The sequence below is a fragment of the Rhinopithecus roxellana genome, chromosome 2 (assembly GCF_007565055.1).
Source record: "Rhinopithecus roxellana isolate Shanxi Qingling chromosome 2, ASM756505v1, whole genome shotgun sequence".
Lineage (NCBI taxonomy): Eukaryota > Metazoa > Chordata > Mammalia > Primates > Cercopithecidae > Rhinopithecus > Rhinopithecus roxellana.
In genome coordinates, this window is record NC_044550.1 from 43769734 (window position 1) to 43794388 (window position 24655).

The following is a 24655-nucleotide window of genomic DNA, read 5'->3' on the forward strand; positions in this document are numbered from 1 at the left end:
AAAGACAAACTATCTGGTTCTTTCTTTTCAATTAAAGACTGAAATTTATTTTCAAGCAATTATTCTTTTATTGCAATTAAGACATATTGCAGCTCTAATTACATATTCTTTTTGAGGCTTAAAACATCAATATCTTAAAAATTATATTTGTAATTTCTGGTGAATGTTATAGTTACTACAATAATGTTGAGTAGATTCATCTCCTTATATTTAACATGAAAATATACCAGCAGCATCAATGCACCTTTATTTTATAAATTCTTTTCATAATGATTAATCAGTACAACAGTCATTTCCATTAGAGTCTGTTACCAGTTGGGATTTTCTAAAAGGGATTATATAAAATTTTGCAGTCATTAAATGGAACTTTCTCTAAAGTCTATGACATTCCTATGAGGAAAATTAGTATACAGTGTAGTACTGGTAAAGGTGGTATATAGTCACAAGACTACGGAAGTGAAAGAGGGAGTGTAAGTGTAACATAAAACTGGAAAGATTATTATTTGTTTATTATTATACTTTAAGTTCTAAGGTACATGTGCACAACGTGCAGGTTTGTTACATATGTATAAATGTGCCATGTTGGTGTGCTCCACCTGTTAACTCATCATTTACATTAGGTATATCTCCTAATGCTATCCCTCCCCCCTCTCCCTACCCTATGACAGGCCCTCGTGTGTGATATTCCCCACCCTGTGTCCAAGTGTTCTCATTGTTCAATTCCCACCTATGAGTGAGAACATGTGGTGTTTGGTTTTCTGTCCTTGCAATAGTTTTCTGAGAATGATAATTTCTAGCTTCATCCATGTCCCTACAAAGGACATGAACTCATCCTTTTTTATGGCTGCATAGTATTTCATGGTGTATACATGCCACATTTTCTTAGTCCAGTCTATCATTCATAGTCATTTGGGTTGGTTCTAAGTCTATGCTATTGTGAATAGCACCACAATAAACATACATGTGCATGTGCCTTTATAGCAGCATGATTTATAATCCTTTGGGTATATGCCCAGTAATGGGATGGCTGGGTCAAATGGTATTTCTAGTTCTAGATCCTTGAGGAATCACCACACTGTCTTCCACAATGGTTGAACTAGTTTACAGTCCCACCAACAGTGTAAAAGCGTTCCTATTTCTCCACATCCTCTCCAGCACCTGTTGTTTCCTGACTTTTTAATGATCACCAATCTAACTGGTGTGAGACAGTATCCCCTGTGGTTTTGATTTGCATTTCTCTGATGGCCAGTGATCATGATGAACAGTCATGCGTCTGTTGACTACAAAAATGTCTTCTTTTGAGAAGTATCTGTTCATATCCTTTGCCCTATTATTACCAATACTACTACTATTGTTGACAAAGGAATTAATAATTCAACTAAAAATATTTCAAAGAGCCAAGCAGGATTACATTTCTTAAAAAAAAATCTAACTTTCATCTATGTCCATTTTTTTAAATCAGTGATATTGAATTTCAAATATTATCAGTTTATTAGTAATCTAAGGGGAAATGCTAATTTCGAAGTTTCAGAAAAGATTACAAATGTCAAAGCTTTTATATATATTTTTGTCTTTCCACTTCATAGCATATATATCATTTCAAATAATATATATTAATACATTTATTTTCCTGTTATAAAATGTCAAAGATTTTACATATATTTTTGTCTTTCTACTTCATAACATATATATCATCTAATTTTGTCCTAAATAAGCAAATGCACATTGAAACTGTATGCCTTTTAGAAGGATAAAATAATTTTTGGTAAATTATTTGGTATGCAAATGAATCTATTTATAGATTTCAAAATGACTATTTAATATAGTGATGTGAGTGTTTAACAATTAGGTGTTGTCTTATTTTTATTTTTAACCAAACTTAATTTAATATATATTATTTTATCACTTTTTTATATATAAGTAATATTAGTAAACATATTAGTAATATTAGTAAACATAAGGAATAAAATAATATATAAATATTTATTGTTCCATTCAAAAAATATTTACTAAATATTTACTACAGTCTCTCAAATATTAAATTAAGTTTGGTTAAAAATAAAAATAAGACAACATCTAATTGTTTAACATTCACATCACTATATTAGTCATTTTGAAATCTATAAGGAGATCCATTTTGACTTACCCACAGGCATATATTTAAAATACCAAATAATTTACCAAAAGTTATTTTATCCTTCTAAAAGGCATATACTTCCAATGTGCATTTGCTTATTTAGGAAGAAAAACAGAAAAAGCTCATGATTCCTTATTAATTAAATTTATATAATTACTTTCATGTTATTTAAACAGTATCTGGAAGTTCAGCTGAATTCCAAAGACAGTTTTGTCTTGTAGGCCTGAAACTAATTCTTTTAAATTAGTTGGAATAAAATTATGCAAAATAAGAATTTTTAAGAGAATCTTCTTATAAAATATAAGATGGAACAAAATACTCCTTAGGCACTCAGGTAATTCCAATCCTTGACTTAGAAATTATCTTTAGATTCAAGTAACAACACTTTTGAAACACTACCAAATTTCTAACAACTTTATATGTAACAAGTGCCATATAAACCCAAATTACTCTCTGGAAATGTGATAACAGTTAATGATAACTCTAAGAAAAATATTCCATGATATTGATAATTTGTGAAGCATTGCACACAGATATAATCTAGAATGGCATATGTTTCCAATATGATTTTTGGAAGGATAAGTAACCACGTATTTGTCATTACCCCATATTATTTCCACGTTTTTGGGACAGATGACTTAAGTCTTTTCTTCTGTTAAATAATTCACTACAGTAAGTTGAAACGCTGAGATTAAAATAAAAGTAACTGAGTTTAAACTGTAACCAACATTGAGAATTGGCTGCAAAGGAGCATTTCTATCTTTCATTTTTAAAGGGACATTTACAAAATGTGGGATTTTATTTCTTGTCTCCTCTCCATATTTTAGTTTTTTTCTATACTCATATTAAAATTTTTCTAAGCAACATTTTTCTTATTTTTCTGATTTGCTTAAATTATATTATTATTACTAGAGACTATCATTTATAATTATATTTATATTTATAATATGCTATTGATAATAGTGAGATTAACTGTTTGCATTTTTTGAGCAAATACTATGGGCTAGGCATCAGGCTCAAAAGTTTACCTAAATTTGTGCTTTAATCTGCAGTCTTTATTTAGCAGATCCTCTTATTATCCCTGATTTACAAATTAAGAAAGTGAGATTTGAAGAAGTTAAGTAACTTGTCCAGCACAGATAATTACTACTGCTGAACATTTAACTCCAAGTTCTTAAAGTCTTTACTTGGTATACTTTATAAAATAATTTTGTTTATTCTCTTTCAGTCAGTAAGATTGTATGACTTTTATTTTAAAATTTAATAAGCGACTTTAGGCATAAAAGAGTAATATAGAATACATTATCTCTATAAATTATGTATTTGTATGTCAAATTAAATAGTAAACACTCATATACATATTAGTATACAAAAAGAATGCATCCTTGTAGTAAAAATAAAACACTTATGTATACTGTTCATAATTTTTCTCCTTTCCTCTTGATGTCACCTAAGAAGTAGCAACTTATATTCATTGGTATTTCTTTAAGTTTTACTGCATGTGTGTACCTCTAAATAATATACACAGTTTTGCTTTGGATGTTTAAAAAAACTCATAAGAATGATAATTATACTATGTGTTTTAATTTTTCTTTTGCTATGTGATTTGCTGCTGCTGCTGTTTTCGTTTGGCTTGATATATTTGTGACAATAATCTTTGTTATTTGTTTTGTTCCAGTTCATTTAGCTTCATGGTTTAATAATATTCTATTATATAAACAAACCATAATTCATTTGTTCTTACTCTTATTGAGAAACATTTTTGACCACAACACATAATGAGGTTCTGAATATTTGTGTCCAGCTCTTCTCATGTAAATATGTGAATATTTCTCTAGGGCCAAGAATAACTGAGAGTGGAGCTGGGTCTTAATTTTTGCACATCTTCTACCCTATTTAATGATGTCAATTAGTTATCAATTTAATTGTGGAAATTTACATGCTTAGAAAAGTATTAACATATTCTATTTCCTATTTCTCATCATTACTACCACCATTTGAGATTGCAAATATTAATTTTTGGCAGTCTTCTGAGCCTTAAATGGTTTATAATTGTGCCTACAATTCAATTTTTATATCCTTGACTCTTAGTGATATTGAACATTTTTTAATGTATGTGTGGATAATACATGTCTCTACCTCTTTGAATTTCCCTTTTGTGTGAATATTCTTTCTTCTTTTTTGACTTGATATGTAATTCTTTATATATATATGTGTATGTATGTATATATATATAGGTGTATATATGTGGCAAATATTTTGCTGTTATATTTTTGTTTCACATTTTATGATGTATCTTTATCAAGTTTTAAGGATTTATGTAATATATCCATCTTATATTTATTTTGCAATTATTTTGTCCTATAAACTTTTTTTGCTATTCAAAATAATAAAAATCGCTTATTATATATGCTATAAGCTTAAGAAAGATGTTTTCACATTTAGGTATTTAATCAATATAAAATAATTTTTGTGTATGTAGTTCAATGGCTATCGTTTTTCATATATATCATCTTTTAGCATCACATTATGTAGTTGTGGGTTTGCTTCTCACTGTTACGTACCCTTTTATTAATAGTTATAGCTATGAGTCTGCTTATTCACTCTATGTGTCCTTTTATTAATTTGCTATATACTTTGGTGGTTATGGCATAGAGTTTTAATCGCTACTACCATAGCATATTCTCATATATGGTAGGATAATTTCCCATATTTTTTTCCATCTTCTCTATATTAAGACCTTTAATCTCTATGTAAATTAGAAAATCAACTCTCAGTTTTCATTTAAAATTTGGGTTGATATTATGTATTGAAGTTACATGGTTTTCATAGACAAATTTTGAGCACTTCTACACATTTATTCTATCGTCTTCCCATTCATTAATATAATTAAGCTGTTCATTTGTGATTTTGTTTCATGTTGATCAATTTTTTTTTTTTTTTTTTTTTTTTTTTTTTTTTTTTTTTACGAAGTCTCACTCTGTTGCCCAGGCTGGAGCGCAGTGGCGTGATCTCGGCTCACCGCAGCCTCCGCCTCCCAGGTTCACACAATTCTCCTGCCTCAGCCTCCCGAGCAGCTGGGACTACAGGCATGAGACACCATGTCTGGCCAGTATTTTAAAAAATATTCTCCATGAAAGTGAAATATATTTCAAACAGCAAACCTTTGGCCATTGATCTCAATACTGCTTATATTGTGGTCAGAAATCATGGAATGCTACATATTCTTTGAAAATTACAAAGATTTTATTTATAGCCTCGAGTTTAGTTTTTTAAATAAATAAATAATATTCACAAATGTTCCATCTATGCTTCAAAAGTATACATACTCTCAAATTGTTTTTATGTAAAACTTTCTATGCATATATGTACATACATTTGTATGTATGTATTGGATCCTACTATGTCACTCAAACTTTCTCTAACCTTGTTAATACTTGGACTGATTAACTTGTTGAATAACAAGAGAGATGTATTTAAAATCCTCAACTGTGACAGGGAATTTGTCAACCGGTATGCGTAATTACCTTAAAACTGTGTTATCTTGATGGTATATTATTAGGTGCATGTATACTTTGAAATATTATTACTGTTGAATTAAGCATTATAAAGTATTAGGTACCTATTTGTTTAATAATGTTGTTTCCATGAATTCCATATTTTTAGTATTAACATGACCTCATATATTTTCTTAGTTTTTAGTTTTCCCATGCACATTATCTTACAACCTTTAACTTTCAAGCTATCCATATCCTTATTTTTAGATACCTTTTAAGTAAATAGTACATACTAAGATTTTTACCCAATTTTGTAATCTACATTGACATTTCTTGTAATCATTATTGACTTAAACATATACTTTAACTTATAATTTTCTTGTTGAATGCATCTGCTCTGTTTTTTAGACATTCTTTTGAATAATTATAAATGAATGAATAAGTATAAAATATGTAAATATACTGCAGAAAAATCTTTATTCTTTTCAAAGTAATTTGTTAATTTTTAAGGTCTCGATCATTGCTCACATTTTTACAATGATCTTTCATCTAGTATTACGTTTATCTCTGTTCAACTTGTTTTATATATTCTATATGTAATTTAATATCCAAGTCTCTGTCATGTATTTCTACCCCTTGTTACTTCTGCCGACTCATCATGCTTGCTAGTCTGTACATTTTCCTTTTTCTTTCAAAACATTTAGAACTTATATCACTTTGCTGTTAATCTGTAGAAATCAAAATAGCCTAATATGTATATTTACATTTTTTCGGAAATTATGTGTTTTTGTTCTATTACTTGTCCCGGAATGTGACAGGTTGTGTTACCTTAACTAATAAAGACACTGCATTTATATATTTTACTTTTTATTACTTTATCTTTCTAAATATTCAATAAAATTAAAGTAGTCGTATAATTTACTAATCTAGGGAGTAAATTAGGGGCAACTGGATAAGGCATGGACTGTACTATATAGACTATTATGTATGTGACATTAACTATTTCAAGAATAATGTGTATTATATATGTTTTAGGCTAATTATTATTATAGAAAAAAATGATTCATTGGCATCATGTAAAGGCAACTTGTTTTTAGTAAGTTTGGAAATTACACTTTCCTCATTTATAATTGGTAGACATTTTTCCATTTTCTTTGATGAAAATAATTTTAGAAAAGACAGACGAGCCTGAACCTGGCTTAACTGTTTCTGAATTGATGGTTTCCCTTTACAATAATCATCATTTATTCATATTTTTGGTTAATACAGAAAATTATAAACATTCAATAAATATCAATATTTATACTTTTATTCTATTGCCAAATATTTAAAATAATCTATTCATAAAAAACATTTATTAATCACACATAGTTGAAATTGAAGTAAAACATTTTAATATCATGAAAATAGTGAAAGATTATTGATCAACTATTATGTTAATGCTGAGATATGAAAATATATTATAAATTATAAATTAATATCATATGGTCAAAAAATATGAGATAAATTATGAGCAAACTTAGTCTTTGTTAAGTTTTATGTGATCCCAGATTAGATGGCATAAACTGATAGTTTAAATAAATATAAGTGAGAACTATTGGGCCTGCTTTTGTGGAACTTATTTTCCACTTCTTTAGACATTTTTATATCTATTCCCTAAATATTTTCTGAATTCTCCATCCAAAATAACCTAACTGATTCATGGATATCACATTGATTATTTTAAATAACAAGTAGACTACTCTAACACCCATTTCTTTTGCCTCATCTATTCATGTCTTTTAAAAGATATTTTTTGGTATTTTTAATTCTTTTCAAATTCTTGCCAGTCCGATGTTTGTTTTTTGAAAAGCACTTACTTTCACTAGCAGTAATTTGACTTTTGTGTCCATTTCTTAGTAATCCTCATGATATTCACACATTTCTATCCTTAGAAATATTTTTTCCTTTGTAATAACAAATAATAATGGCTTCCGATTATTAAATGAACAGAATTTGAACTGATTGATTATTCTTCTTATTTCAAAATCAAATTCAGAAAGTTTTTCATACTTAACGCTGATCTTCTGAGTATGGACATCTCACTCTTGGAAATAAATCCATATGGAGAATTTTTCATTTATCTGAAAATATTTTACTAAAGCTCTAATCTCATTCATGAGTGGCACGTGAGTAGAGCCAGGTGTCAGTTACCTAGTGAGATGGATTAACTTGCTTATCATCGCAGCAGAAGGAATGTGCATTCAGGTTTGTGTGCATGCATGTGTGTATGTGGTTGTGTAATAATCATAGTTGAGTGCTAATTTATTTATCATATTCTGAAAAAACATGTCCTGTAATGGCAACTCAGTTGAATGAAGGTTTGAATTCTGGTAGATGCCTCCTTATTTTATTTTTATTTCTTTCTATAATTGTGATAGAAATATGAAAAAAAATAGATATAACTTAGAGATTATAGACTACAATTTTAAAACATAGATTAGAGTCTGCATTTGTTCCTACACATCTACTCAATATATTTCTTTATCTCTTAGATTTTGTATGATGAATAAATGCTTTGTTAGTAGTTGATATTATTAAGCAGTTCTCACTAATTTAAATTGGTCCAAAATGATAAAAGTAAACTTATCTGAGATAAAGTTGATCTTTGGAGGGTATTAAAATTATTCACATGTAAAAGACCTCATATATGATTACTGGTTTATTTTGTATTATTTTAGGAGATATATAACAAATATGCTATATTTGAAATATTTATTTTTGAATTGTCTGATGCAGTACAAATTATCTATAAAGCCTATGCTATTTAAGTTGGTTATTTAATATTTATAATTAGTTTAATTGCCTACTTTTTGGAGTAAGATGATCTTATAAACATTTCGCAATGTTCCAAGTCTCCTATATTTAAGACTTACAGCATCTGAACTTTTACGCTTTGAATCTCTTTCTAGGTTTGGTTATTATGAAAGGGAATTTCCATACACATATTTTAACATGTCAGTAATGAAACGTATTTTGTTTCAATGCATTGAACTTTTTTGCTATATTTGAAATCATTTTAGAATGTATTTACATGCATTTTCAAGCGATTTTCCCCATTAAAGAATAGCATGTTTATTTGAGTTTTTGGTAATTTTAAGAATTTGTGAGTTATCTATCCTGCATATTAACATCAGACTATTTTATAGTGCCCCTACTTTATAATAAAGGATTAAATAGTGTTTGTTACTGTAGCTAATTCTGAAAAATAAAGTGGGATGGAATATTCAGAAAAGTCTATTTGCCTCTGACATATTGCCACTGGCCATGATAGCTCTAAAATTTTGGGTGAAGCCCCCTGCGGCATATTTTGGAGTGATTTCTGTACTCCTCACTGAAAGTTGGTAAATTGCTTGTGTATTCATTTTTTATACTCACTATTTTTATTTCATAACCATTGATTTTACTCTATTTTACTATTCATTGGATACTATCACTCCAATAATCCCCTCCTATAATTGTTCTTGTATATATTTTAATATCTACTAGGTTAAACCTGCTTTGTTATTCTATATAAACTGAATAGAAACTCATTTTATTTTATTTCATAATTTATTCTTTCCAAAGAATGTTTCTAATATCGATACATCTGGAGTTTTAATTGAAGTCATATGCCAACAAATACATATGTGTTTATATTATATATAATATGTCTACTATTAGACATAACTTTAAAGTAGTTGATCTAATTATAAGAATGTCACTCCATCCTGGAAAAACTGGCATATTGACATAATTATTGTATTACACTGATTCTAAGATACTTTTGCAAATAACATTTTGATACAAGATATATTTATAATTGATGATATAATAGCATCTTTAAGTCTGGGGCTCTATAGTTTTAGTGTTATGTAGAATATTGGTGTCTTTCAAAAAGAAGAAAACATCACATTACATGAAGTGAGTTAACTTTTTTCTTAACTTTTACAATGTTTTGTAATTTTATATTCCTACCATTTACATATTTTGTTTACATTTTTCCTATGTGATGATAATACTATTGTTACTTTGGGATCTGAATCTGTGTGTGTCTATATGCATATGCTTGCACACAGCTTCTTTTTGCTTATAGGTGCCTTGAATTTTCTGAAATTAGTCATTTAAAAACATTTTACTTTTATTATTTTTATTTCAAATGGTCAGTCATCTCAATTCAATATATGCTTTTGAACCATAGTCTTTAAAAAATCCATTGATTTTTTTCTGCCACTCAAACACAAAGATTGGTCTTTACTCAGAGTTGGTTTACAGTCAGGTGGATATTGCCATGATGTTGGCTGATATTTTGTTAATTTCTGCTCAAAATTTTATGCCAATATTGAGGTGGTGCCCTGAATATGTATTCTTATAAATGTATAATGTTAGTTAGGAGACTAAATAGTATAAGTTGAATCAGAAGTTTGTGTCATTGTAAGTAGTTAGTGTACAGTTTTATTGTTCTGCTACTTCTCTGAATTTAGTATGATTTTCACAGTAAGCAAAAAACCTGTAACCTCTGGCCTTTGCCAGAAGAGGCTGGGTGCAATAAAATGTTAAGACAATCTTCTCATCAATGCTAGTAGAAGCCAATTACTACCTGTTCATAGAGTTGGAGAAGGACTCATGTAGTGTGCACCTGATTATCCTATGAACGATTGAATTAGAGTGGATGCTTCTCATATTTATTCCTTGTTCATCAATCTATTTTACACAGACCTCTTTTAGTTTGGTCCCATCTGTGGGCTCTCTAAAAAAAACAGTCATCAAGGATTTTGAAAAGACTATGATTCTAACCCTTAGTTTCTAGTTGTGATGAAGATTCTTTACTTGATTTTGTTTAGTTTCTTATTTGTATTTGTTTATTTTGAGGATCTCTTCTGTATAAATTTCAAAGAAATAAGGAGACATGCATGTGGTCAAATTATCATCTTGATCAGAGTTATCAAGACAAAGAAAATAAGCTGCTCCTTCTTTTTTTTTTTTTTTTTTTTTTTTTTTTTTTTTTTTTTTTTTTTTCCAGCTTACAGTTAAGGACTGCTGTTGTCATTCTGCAATTGAATGAAATTGATTGAACAATTAATTGGAAGGTCTCATATTTAAAATCTCAGGACAGGGATAGGTACTGATTGACATGCTGCTCTTCAAGCATGGCGAGTGTCTAGTCCTCCCTTTCGAGAGAGTCTGCTTACCTGTTTGTCTTGGCAACTGTTAGTTACTGCTTTGGTCTCCCAGGAACAGTTTTCTCTTGGTGCTAGCACACAGAGATTAATGTAAGCATGCAATAGATCTTTCCCAGCAGGTCAATAGGTAAAGAAAAGAAAAAAGTTGCAAAACTCCCATAAAGACAGGTTTGCATTTTCTTGCGAAGTAAGTTGTATATCAATAGAGTCTTTGAGGCCGGGCGCGGTGGCTCAAGCCTGTAATCCAAGCACTTTGGGAGGCCGAGATGGGCGGATCACGAGGTCAGGAGATCAAGACCATCCTGGCTAACACGGTGAAACCCCGTCTCTACTAAAAATACAAAAAAAAAAAAAAAAAAAAAAACTAGCCGGGCGAGGTGGCGGGCGCCTGTAGTCCCAGCTACTCGGGAGGCTGAGGCAGGAGAATAGCGTGAACCCGGGAGGCGGAGCTTGCAGTGAGCTGAGATCCGGCCACTGCACTTCAGCCTGGGCGACAGAGCAAGACTCCGTCTCAAAAAAAAAAAAAAAAAAAAAAAAAAGAGTCTTTGAAATATTTTCTTTTGTTTTCATAAATGTGAAAGCCAATGTGATAAAATAAAACACAAGTACAGTGTAATTATGTGACAATTAAGAGAAACCTTAATATATATTTCTTTTTTAGATAAAAAGTTACTCATTTAGAATGGTGTATTGGTGCTGCTATTGATGATATTATTGATTATACAAGTACTATTGGTCCATCATTTATAAATCATTTATTTGAAAAGTTATACCAAAAATTATTTCAATTTATTTTTTAAAGACTGAAGAAAAAACAAATTAACTAAACTCAAAATCATAAGAGATCACACCTGGAGACTGGTGAGGAACTCCGAATGCTGATTTAATCCAAACCAACTGACTATTTTGTGAGTTATTTGTTCGATTTAAGGAAAACAGGAAAAGTTTAACTTGGTTCAAACATTCCAAGTCCCTTAAACAACTTTGATCAGGCAAGGAGTATGTTAGGAACTCAGTTCTGGTTTTGTGATTTTGGTTTATAGACGGCTTTAGCCTGTCTGTAGCAGACCGGGTATTGAATGCCTTAGCGATGACCCAGGGAAGTCAGAGGCCTGCCATTTAGTTCTGATACATGCACTGAGGCTTGTCTCATTTTTCTGGTTTACATTTCAGTTTTTCTTTAAATTATAGCCTTGTTCAGAACTCTGACCTTCGTATGGTTCTGGCAGTCTTTTTGGCTCTTGCTATCTTTTCCCTATAAATTACTTTAACGTTAGGCTGAAGCCTTATCTCACAGTTTTTGTTTTTGGTTTGGTTTGGTTTTGATCACCACGATTAATTCTACTGCCATCTATCTTACTTCTAGCATTTCCTGACAGCCATAATGTCTGTTATTCTCTACCATAATAAACCTGCTGAATATAAATCAATCATGGAAATCAATCAAAAGTGTCAATAATAAGCAAGCAAAATAAAATTAAGATTTTTTTACAGTTTAAAGACAATCCCAAAAGTTAGTTCAGCTCCTAAAAATTTATTTCTATTTCTGAATTTTTATTCTCGTTTGCTTGTCTAAATGGGAAATTAAATATGTTTCTTCATCAAGTAATGGTTAATCCTTTTTTGTTTATTAATAATTTGAGAATATTAATCCAAGAGTGCCTACCCACAGTCTTAATATTTCCTCCAGAGACTATTCAATATGTGGCACCATTTTTTTTCATTATCTACTTTTATGTTTTTGCATTAGTTTACCAGGAATAGATGACAACTTTTATGGTACATTGGCTCTACATTTAAACTTCAATGTATTAATGAGAGATAGATTTTGTTTTTGCTTTTGTTCTTAACAAATAATACAAATTATTTGTAAATATAATTGTATTTCCAACAATTACAGATGTATTCAATGTATATTCCATTTTGTTTACAACAATTAAAAAAATGAAAATAAGTATGAGATACAATGATTTCAGAATTGTATTTCACATAATTGTATGAGGAAATAAATCTTCAAGCTTTCATTCAATCACTTCTGCATGCTTTTGAAATGCATTTATATAAGACCTATTATTTGGTAATGTGGATCGGAAGTGAAATAAATCCGGGGACCCAATACCCCAATTATTAATCTAGAGCTCTGATCACAGAACGTCTACTACTGTATTTATAGCCATAATCACTTCTGATCCTTTATCAGAAGATTCTATTGTAATTAGTTCTAGTGCAAATAAATGTTCATTCTTTGACACCTTCATCTTTTTAAATATGGCCCAAAGGTGTATTATAATTTCTGCACATATCACTGCATGAATCTCATGTAACCTGGAGAATTTTAAATATAGAAAACTTATGTTTCATTCTTCTTTTTTTTTTTTTTTTAGTGACAGAGTCTTGCTCTGCCACCCAGGCTGGAGTGCAGTGGTGCAATCTCAGCTCACTGCAACTTCTGCCTTCCAGGTTCTAGCAATTCTCTTGCCTCAGCCTCCCGAGTAACTGCAACCACAGTTACATGCTGCCATGCCTGGCCAATTTTTTGTGTTTGAGTAGAGACAGCGTTTCACCATGTTGCCCAGGCTGCTCTCAAACTCCCTATCTCAGGCAATCCACCTGTCTCAGCCTCCCAAAGTGCTAGGATTCCAGGCCTGAGCCTGTACATGGCACCCGGTCATTTGGTTCATTAAGAATGTCAAGCACTATCAATTTTTTAGTTTTAACTGTTGCAATATTAATTCTAACTGTTGCAATTAATTACTAGAAATATTTATTATAAATATATTTTAATGTCACTAATTCAAAAATAGAAAGAAAATTAATGTTTCCATGTAAATACTCACCTCTAGCCCTGTGGTATAGTTTGCGGTTGGGTGGAGTGATGTCTCCAAGTTTGTTATTTTTGCTTAGGATTGCCTTGTCTAGTCAAGCTAATTTTTAGTTCTACATGAATTTTAAAATAGTAGTTTTAATTCTATAACAGTATCAGTGGTGGTTTAATGGAAATAACATGGAATTTATAAATTGCTTTTGGCAGTATGGCCATTTTCACGATATTGATTCTTCCTATCCACAAGTATAAAATGTTTTTCCATTTGTTTATGTCTTCTCTGAATTATTTGAGCAGTGGCTCGTATTTATCCTAAAAAGGTCTTTCACTTGGCTCGTTAGCTGTACTCTGAAGTATTTTATTCTTTTTGTAACAATTGTGATGGAAATTCATTTGTGATTTGGCTCTTGGCTTGCGTGTTGTGGGTGTATAGGAATGCTAGCAATTTTTGCACATTGATTTTGTATTCCGAGATTTAATTGAAGTTGCTTATCAGCTTAAGAAGCTTTTGTACGATTGGGTTTCTAGATATAGGATCATGTTGTCTACAAACAAAAATATTTTGACTTTCTCTCTTCCTATTTCAATATCCTTTCTTTCTTTCTCTTACCTGATTACCCCAGCCAGAACTCCTACTACTATGTTGAATAGGAGTGGTGAGAAAAGGCATCATGTCTGGTGCTGGTTTTTCAGGGGGAATGATCCCAGCTATTGCTCATTCAGTACAATATTGGCGTATTTTTGTCAGATATGGCTCTTATTATTTCAAGTTATATTCCTTCAGTACCTAGTTTATTGAGTTTTTAACATGAAGGGCTGTTGAATTCTATCAAAGGCCTTTTATGCATCTATTGACATAATCACATGATTTTTGTCTTTAGTTCTGTTTATGTGATGAATCACATTTACAGTATGGCACTGGTGCAAAAACAGACACATAGACCAATGGAAAAGTATAGAGAGCCAATAAATAAGACTGCACATCTACAACCATCTGGTGTCTGACAAACCTGACACAAACAAGCAATGGGGAAAGGATTCCCTATTCAATAAATGTTGTGGGAAGAAGTGGCTAGCCATATGCAGAAAATTGAAACTGGGCCTCTTACTTATACAATATGCAAAAATCAACTCAAGATGGATTAATGACTTAAATGTAAAACCCAAAACTATAAAACCCTAGAAGAAAACCTAGGCAATACCATTCATTACATAGGCCAGGACAAAGATTTCATGACAAGGATCTCCAAAGCAATTGCAACAAAAGCAAAAATTGACAAATTAGGTCTAATTAAATTAGATTGTCTAACTTAATTTCTGTAGTTTCTTCTGCACAGCAAAATAAACTATCAACAGAGTAAATAGATAACCTAAAGAATAGGGAACAATTTTTGAAATCTATGCATCTGACAAAGGTCTAAAATCCAGCATCTATAAGAAACTTAAACACATATACAAGAATGAAACAACCTCATTAAAAAGTGTGCAACAGTATGAACAGGAAATTCTCAATAGAAAATATATGTGTGGGGGTTCGAGCAAGATGGCCGAATAGGAACAGCTCCAGTCTCCAACTCCCAGCGCGAGCGACACAGAAGACCGGTGATTTCTGCATTTTCAACTGAGGTACTGGGGTCATCTCACTAGGGAGTGCCGGACAATCGCTGCTGGTCAGCTGCTGCAGCCTGACCAGCGAGAGCTGAAGCAGGGCAAGGCATCACCTCACCTGGAAGCGCAAGGGGGAAGGGAATCCCTTTTCCTAGCCAGGGGAACTGAGACACACAACACCTGGAAAATCGGGTAACTCCCACCCCAATACTGCGCTTTAAGCAAACTGGCACACCAGGAGAATATATCCCACACCTGGCCGGGAGGGTCCCACGCCCATGGAGCCTCCCTCATTGCTAACACAGCAGTCTGCGGCGATCTATCCGCAAGGCAGCAGCAAGGCTGGGGGAGGGGCACCCGCCATTGCTGAGGCTTAAGTAGGTAAAAAAAGCCGCTGGGAAGCTCGAACTGGGTGGAGCTCACAGCAGCTCAAGGAAGCCTGCCTGTCTCTGTAGACTCCACCTCTGAGGACAGCGCACAGCTGAAGACTAACAGGGGAAGCAGCAGGGGCCTGTGCAGACGCGAATGACTCTGTCTGACAGCTTTGGGGAGAGCCGTGGATCTCCCAACACGGAGGTTGAGATCTGAGAATGGACAGACTGCCTGCTCAGGTGGGTCCCTGACCCCTGAGTAGCCTAGCTGGGAGACATCCCCCACTAGGGGCAGTCTGACACCCCACACCTCACAGGGTGGAGTACACCCTTGAGAGGAAGCTTCCAAAGGAAGAATCAGACAGGTACACTCGCTGTTCAGCAATATTCTATCTTCTGCAACCTCTGCTGCTGATACCCAGGCAAACAGGGTCTGGAGTGGACCTCAAGCAATCTCCAACAGACCTATAGCTGAGGGTCCTTACTGTCAGAAGGAAAACTATCAAACAGGAAGGAGACCTATACCAAAACCCCATCAGTACGTCACCATCATCAAAGACCAGAGACAGATAACACCACAAAGATGGGGAAAAAGGAGGGCAGAAAAGCTGGAAATTCAAAAAATAAGAGCCCATCTCCCCCTGCAAAGGAGCGCAGCTCATTGCCAGCAACGGATCAAAGCTGGTCAGAGAATGACTTTGACAAGATGAGAGTAGAAGGCTTTAGTCCATCAAACTTCCCAGAGCTAAAGGAGGAATTACGTACCCAGTGCAAAGAAACGAAAAATCTTGTAAAAAGAGTGGAAGAATTGACAGCTAGACTAATTAATGCAGAGAAGGTCATAAACGAAATAACAGAGATGAAAACCATTACACAAGAAATACGTGACAAATGCACAAGCTTCAGTAACCGACTCGATCAACTGGAAGAAAGAGTATCAGCGATTGAAGATCAAATGAATGAAATGAAGCGAGAAGAGAAACCAAGAGAAAAAAGAAGAAAAAGAAATGGACAAAGCCTGCAAGAATTATGGGATTACGTAAAAAGACCAAATCTACGTCTGATTGGGGTGCCTGAAAGTGAGGGGGAAAATGGAACCAAGCTGGAAAACACTCTTCAGGATATCATCCAGGAGAACTTCCCCAACCTAGTAGGGCAGGCCAACATTCAAATTCAGGAAATACAGAGAATGCCACAAAGATACTCCTCAAGAAGAGCAACTCCAAGACACATAATTGCCAGATTCACAAAAGTTGAAATGAAGGAAAAAATCTTAAGGGCAGCCAGAGAGAAAGGTCGGGTTACCCACAAAGAGAAGCCCATCAGACTAGCAGCAGATCTCTCGGCAGAAACTCTCCAAGCCAGAAGAGAGTGGGGGCCAATATTCAACGTTCTTACAGAAAAGAATTTTCAACCCAGAATTTCATATCCAGCCAAACTAAGTTTCATAAGTGAAGGAGAAATAAAATCCTTTACAGATAATCAAATGCTTAGAGATTTTGTCACCACCAGGCCTGCCTTACAAGAGACCCTGAAGGAAGCCCTAAACATGGAAAGGATCAACCGGTACCAGCCATTGCAAAAACATGCAAAAATGTAAAGACCATTGAGGCTAGGAAGAAACTGCATCAACTAAGGAGCAAAATAACCAGTTAATATCATAATGACAGGATCAAGTTCATACATAACAATATTAACCTTAACTGTTAATGGACTAAATGCTCCAATTAAAAGACACAGACTGGCAAACAGGATAAAGAGTCAAGACCCATCAGTCTGCTGTATTCAGGAGACCCATCTCACATACAGAGACATACATAGGCTCAAAATAAAGAGATGGAGGAAGATCTACCAAGCAAATGGAGAACAAAAAAAAGCAGGGGTTGCAATCCCAGTCTCTGATAAAACAGACTTTAAACCATCAAAGATCAAAAGAGACAAAGAAGGCCATTACATAATGGTAAAGGGATCAATTCAACAGGAAGAGCTAACTATCCTAAATATATATGCAACCAATAGAGGAGCACCCAGATTCATAAAGCAAGTCCTTAGAGACTTACAAAGAGACTTAGACTCCCATACAATAATAGTGGGAGACTTCAACACTCCACTGTCAACATTAGACAGATCAACAAGACAGAAAGTTAACAAGGATATCCAGGAATTGAACTCATCTCTGCACCAAGCGGACCTAATGGACATCTATAGAACTCTCCACCCCAAATCAACAGAATATACATTCTTCTCAGCACCACATCGCACTTATTCCAAAATTGACCACATAATTGGAAGTAAAGCACTCCTCAGCAAATGTAAAAGAACAGAAATTATAACAAACTGTCTCTCAGACCACAGTGCAATCAAACTAGAACTCAGGACTAAGAAACTCAATCAAAACCGCTCAACTACATGGAAACTGAACAACCTGCTCCTGAATGACTACTGGGTACATAACGAAATGAAAGAAGAAATAAAGATGTTCCTTGAAACCAATGAGAACAAAGATACAATATACCAGAATCTCTGGGACACATTTAAAGCAGTGTGTAGAGGGAAATTGATCGCACTAAATGCCCACAAGAGAAAGCAGGAAAGATCTAAAATTGACACTCTAACATCACAATTAAAAGAACTAGAGAGGCAAGAGCAAACACATTCAAAAGCTAGCAGAAGGCAAGAAATAACTAAGACCAAAGCAGAACTGAAGGAGATAGAGACACAAAAAACCCTCCAAAAAATCAATGAATCCAGGAGTTGGTTTTTTGAAAAGATCAACAAAATTGACAGACCGCTAGCAAGACTAATAAAGAAGAAAAGAGAGAGGAATCAAATAGATGCAATAAAAAATCATTCATAAAGGGGATATCACCACCGACCCCACAGAAATACAAACTACCATCAGAGAATACTATAAACACCTCTACGCAAATCAACTAGAAAATCTAGAAGAAATGGATAATTTCCTGGACACTTACACTCTCCCAAGGCTAAACCAGGAAGAAGTTGAATCCCTGAATAGACCAATAGCAGGCTCTGAAATTGAGGCAACAATTAATAGCCTACCCACCAAAAAAAGTCCAGGACCAGATGGATTCACAGCTGAATTCTACCAGAGGTACAAGGAGGAGCTGGTACCATTCCTTCTGAAACTATTCCAATCAATAGAAAAAGAGGGAATCCTCCCTAACTCATTTGATGAGGCCAGCGTCATCCTGATACCAAAGCCCGGCAGAGACACAACAAAAAAAGAGAATTTTAGACCAATATCCCTGATGAACATCGATGCAAAAATCCTGAATAAAATACTGGCAAACCGGATCCAGCAGCACATCAAAAAGCTTATCCACCATGATCAAGTGGGCTTCATCCCTGGGATGCAAGGCTGGTTCAACATTCGCAAATCAATAAACGCAATCCAGCATATAAACAGAACCAAAGACAAGAACCACATGATTATCTCAATAGATGCAGAAAAAGCTTTTGACAAAATTCAACAGCCCTTCACGCTAAAAACGCTCAATAAATTCGGTATTGATGGAACGTACCTCAAAATAATAAGAGCCATTTATGACAAACCCACAGCCAATATCATACTGAATGGGCAAAAACTGGAAGCATTCCCTTTGAAAACTGGCACAAGACAGGGATGCCCTCTCTCACCACTCCCATTCAACATAGTGTTGGAACTTCTGGCTAGGGCAATCAGGCAAGATAAAGAAATAAAGGGTATTCAGTTAGGAAAAGAAGTCAAATTGTCCCTGTTTGCAGATGACATGATTGTATATTTAGAAAACCCCATTGTCTCAGCCCAGAATCTCCTTAAGCTTATAAGCAACCTCAGCAAAGTCTCAGGATACAAAATTAATGTGCAAAAATCACAAGCATTCTTATACACCAGTAACAGACAAGCAGAGAGCCAAATCAGGAATGAACTTCCATTCACAATTGCTTCAAAGATAATAAAATACCTAGGAATCCAACTTACAAGGGATGTCAAGGACCTCTTCAAGGAGAACTACAAACCACTGCTCAGTGAAATCAAAGAGGACACAAACAAATGGAAAAACATACCATGCTCATGGATAGGAAGAATCAATATTGTGAAAATGGCCATACTGCCCAAGGTTATTTATAGATTCAATGCCATCCCCATCAAGCTACCAATGAGTTTCTTCACAGAATTGGAAAAAACTGCTTTAAAGTTCGTATGGAACCAAAAAAGAGCCCGCATTGCCAAGACAATCCTAAGTCAAAAGGACAAAGCTGGAGGCGTCACGCTACCTGACTTCAAACTATACTACAAGGTTACAGTAACCAAAACAGCATGGTACTGGTACCAAAACAGAGATATAGACCAATGGAACAGAACAGAGTCCCCAGAAATAATACCACACATCTACAGCCATCTGATCTTTGACAAACCTGAGTGAAACAAGAAATGGGGAAAGGATTCCCTATTCAATAAATGGTGCTGGGAAAATTGGCTAGCCATAAGTAGAAAGCTGAAACTGGATCCTTTCCTTGCTCCTTATACGAAGATTAATTCAAGATGGATTAGAGACTTAAATGTTAGACCTAATACCATAAAAACCCTAGAAGAAAATCTAGGTGGTACCATTCAGGACATAGGCATGGGCAAGGACTTCATGTCTAAAACACCAAAAGCTATGGCAGCAAAATCCAAAATTGACATATGGGATCTAATTAAACTAAAGAGCTTCTGCCCAGCAAAAGAAACTACCATCAGAGTGAACAGGCAACCTACAGAATGGGAGAAAATTTTTGCAACCTACTCATCTGACAAAGGGCTAATATCCAGAATCTACAAAGAACTCAAACAGATATACAAGAAAAAAACAAACAACCCCATCAAAAAGTGGGGAAAGGATATGAACAGACATTTCTCAAAAGAAGACATTCATACAGCCAACACACACATGAAAAAATGCTCATCATCACTCGCCATCAGAGAAATGCAAATCAAAACCACAATGAGATACCATCTCACACCAGTTAGAATGGCAATCATTAAGAAGTCAGGAAACAACAGGTCTTGGAGAGGATGTGGAGAAATAGGAACACTTTTACACTGTTGGTGGGATTGTAAACTAGTTCAACCATTATGGAAAACAGTATGGCAATTCCTCAAGGATCTAGAACTAGATGTACCATATGACCCAGCCATCCCACTACTGGGCATATACCCAAAGGATTATAAATTATTCTACTACAAAGACACATGCACACGTATGTTTATTGCGGCACTATTCACAATAGCAAAGACTTGGAATCAACCCAAATGTCCATCTGTGACAGACTGGATTAAGAAAATGTGGCACATATACACCATGGAATACTATGCAGCCATAAAAAAGGATGAGTTTGCTTCCTTTGTAGGGACATGGATGCAGCTGGAAACCATCATTCTTAGCAAACTGTCACAAGAATAGAAAACCAAACACCGCATGTTCTCACTCATAGGTGGGAACTGAACAATGAGATCACTTGGACTCGGGAAAGGGAACATCACACACTGGGGCCTATCATGGGGAGGGTGGAGGAGGGAGGGATTGCCTTGGGGAGTTATACATGATATAAATGATGAATTGATGGGTGCTGACGAGTTGATGGGTGCAGCACACCAATATGGCATAAGTATACATATGTAACAAACCTGCACGTTATGCACATGTACCCTAGAACTTAAAGTATAATAAAAAAATTTAAAAAAAAAAGAAAATATATGTGTGTCCAACAAACACATGAAGAAAAGTTAAATGTCACTGATCATTAGAAAAATGTAAATGAAAACCACAATGAGATACCATCTTATACCAGTCAGAATAGCCATTATTAAGAGGCAAAAAAATAACTTATGCTGGCGATGTTGTGGAGAAAAAGGAATGCTTTTATACTGTTAGTGAGAGTGTAAATTAATTCAACCATTGTGTAAGACAGTGTGGTGATTCCTCAGAGACTTAGAGACAGAAATACCATTCAATCCAGCAATTTCATCACTGGGTATATACCCAAAGGAACATAAATCATTCTATTATAAAGTCATATTAACATGTATGTTCATTTTAGCACTATTCACAGTGCAAAGACATGGAATCAACCTAAATGCCCATCAATGATAGACGATATAGAGAAAATATAGTACATATACACCATGTAATACTATGCAGTCATAAAAAGGTGAAATCCTATCTTTTGTAGGGACATGAATGGAGTTGGAAGCCATTATCCTCAGCAAACTAACACAAGAACAGGAAACAAAACATTGTGTATTCTCACTTGTAAATGTGAGTTGAATAATGAGAACACATGGCCACATGATGGGGAACAACACACACTGGGGCCTGTAGGAGGGGAGAGGTGGGGATAGGAAGATCATCAGCAAGAATAGCTAATGGTCACTGGGCTTAATACCTAGATGATGACATGATCTGTTCATCAAGCCACTGTGAAACACATTTACCTGTATAACAAACCTGTACATCTTGCACATGTAACCCTGAACTTAAAATAAAAGTTGGAAATTAAAATAAATAAATAAATAAATGCTCACCTGGATTTTAACAGGTGGTTTTCAACGTTTCTAGCTAAGTAACCAAAAAAACTAAAAATTACAATATAGAATAAATATTATATATGTATAAGAAACTAAAAGGCATTTGCAGTAAAACAAACACATACACATGCTCAAAATAGGTTTTAATGGAAATGTATTAGCTACTGGAAATGACTAGGGAATAAGTAATTTTCTATAGAGCCTCATCAGTAATTTTAGACAACGTGGTTTTTAAAATTAACTCAATTTTATTTTGTATATTCTAAAAGAACATCAATATATTTTAGGTAAATATTTTAAATGAAAATACTGTATATTGGTTTGCTTAGTAAAAGACAACAGACAATTTCTCTATTATAACAGTTGTAAATAAATCTAATATAAACCAATTTTATTTAAACTGCTAGTGGGTCTTTGTACTAAACAAGGAAATGCATAATATTACCTTTATTTTCTCTAAGCTGTAAAAATTAATTGTTTCTCATGCACACCAGAAACTTGCTAAAAATCTCTCTCTTTTGTTACAAAATCTGTTTTGTAATACTAGGGAAGCTACTTTCATTTGCATGTTAATTGAAATAAAAATGGTGGAAAAATGATAAAAGAAGCCTATTTATCCCACCTAAATGTAGGTGTCATTTGTTCATTTTGGTTGGGAAAGAACAAGACTATCCAATTAATTACTCACATAGATTGCAATTTTGCAGCAATCTCCTGGCAAAAATGAGAAATCTATTAATCAATAAAAATAAAATGAATCAAAAGCCCTTCTGCCCTCTGCACACAATTTTAATTTTTGTCTGATATGAGTTGGGATTTTTGTATAGATCTGAAAATGAGAAGCTCATTTATTTAGTCAGATAACATTAATTGATTTTTTCCATCTATCTCTGCTGTTATGAAATCAAACAGTTCTGGACAAAATCTTGTTCAGTTCAAGGTGACAGGGTTATTATCACTAAAGAATGGTTATTTTGTTGAAAACCACTATATAGTATGATTATTACACCTTTGTTGTTAGTATAATTTTGAAAATACTGTTTCCAAAATGGGTGGAGTAGTATTATCTCATGTATTTAGCAATGTTGAAAAAATATTTGATGGAAGTTATAGTACTGTTTACTTGTCCAAAAAACTTTTCTGTGTATGTGGGTAAACTAGTCTATCTAACTCTTTGCCAGATAAAACTACCTAGTAATTTCCTTTGGGTAGAAAAATATTTGTAAGGACACACTCATTTCTGGCTATTTATCTTCTGAACTCCTGCATACTCTTTAAAAAAGAATATATTTCAGATAATCTAATAAAATATCCCCTATTCAAATCTGTAGAGGATTCTGTAACTAATTTCTAAACATAATTTCTCTTAAATATCTCCCAAAATAATTGATTCACTTATGAATATGACTCATTTTAAATCCATTACAGAAATCATTGTGATTCAGAAAGGAGACAAATGGAAAAAAGCCAAATATTTCCATGGTATTAAAAGTAATGTTATTAACTTAAACAAACTGTCAGAAGAGAGGTTTAAATATAAGAGAAAAAATATTTGTTGCCATGTGATCAATTTAAATAGTAGTGTCATGGGATCCTTGGGGTGTCACTTTGCCAGCTGAAAACCTCTGTGACCAGTGACACCTTCTGCCTAAGTATCCCTTGCTCCTGCTGGGCTCATTCAACTCATTTGGCCTGACAGGCAGCACTTGGCTTACAGTACCAGCTCAGATCCCACACTTGCCAAGGGCAAGCTAGGTGTGGGGCAGCAAGGAGAGTATGAGCAAGTAAGCACAGGGATTGGCTACTACACATAGCATGCTGGCTGTTTGGCAGGGCAGGCAGCTCAGGGTGCCAGCACAGATGCTGGCTCCATGCAAGGTTACAGCTGAACCTGATATACTGCACATGGCTTCTGCTGCAGGCACCCAGCTCTGGATGAGGGGAACATGATTGTATTCAGAAGTTTGGAGATACCAGGGACCACAGAGCCCCAAAGAGGGTGTCACAGCCCTGACTCAGGGAGTCCCTAGGTCTGGGCTCCCATAAGGGCTGCATCTCTTCTCTCCTCATCACCCACAACATGGCAGGCAGGGGAACGTATTTCAGCCCTATTTGTGTTACAACTCTTTTAGTCCCACCAGTCAGCAGGTCTGGAGTTCATGTCCCATATCCAGGAAGAATGAGGTACATGAACAACTGGAGGGTGAGCAAAGTGGAGAGGAGCTTTATTGAATGACAGAACAGCTCTCAAGAGACCCATAGTGGGTGGCTCCTTCCTGCAGGCAGGTCATCCCAACGAGTGGTCAGACGAGTGTCTGGAGAGGAGAATTGCAGTGGGTAGCTCCTTTCCACAGGCAGATTGTCCATATGTCCCACTCTAAGCCTAGAGGAGACCTGCAGTGGATAGCTCCTTTATGCAGCTAGTAGTCCTTATATCTGTTTG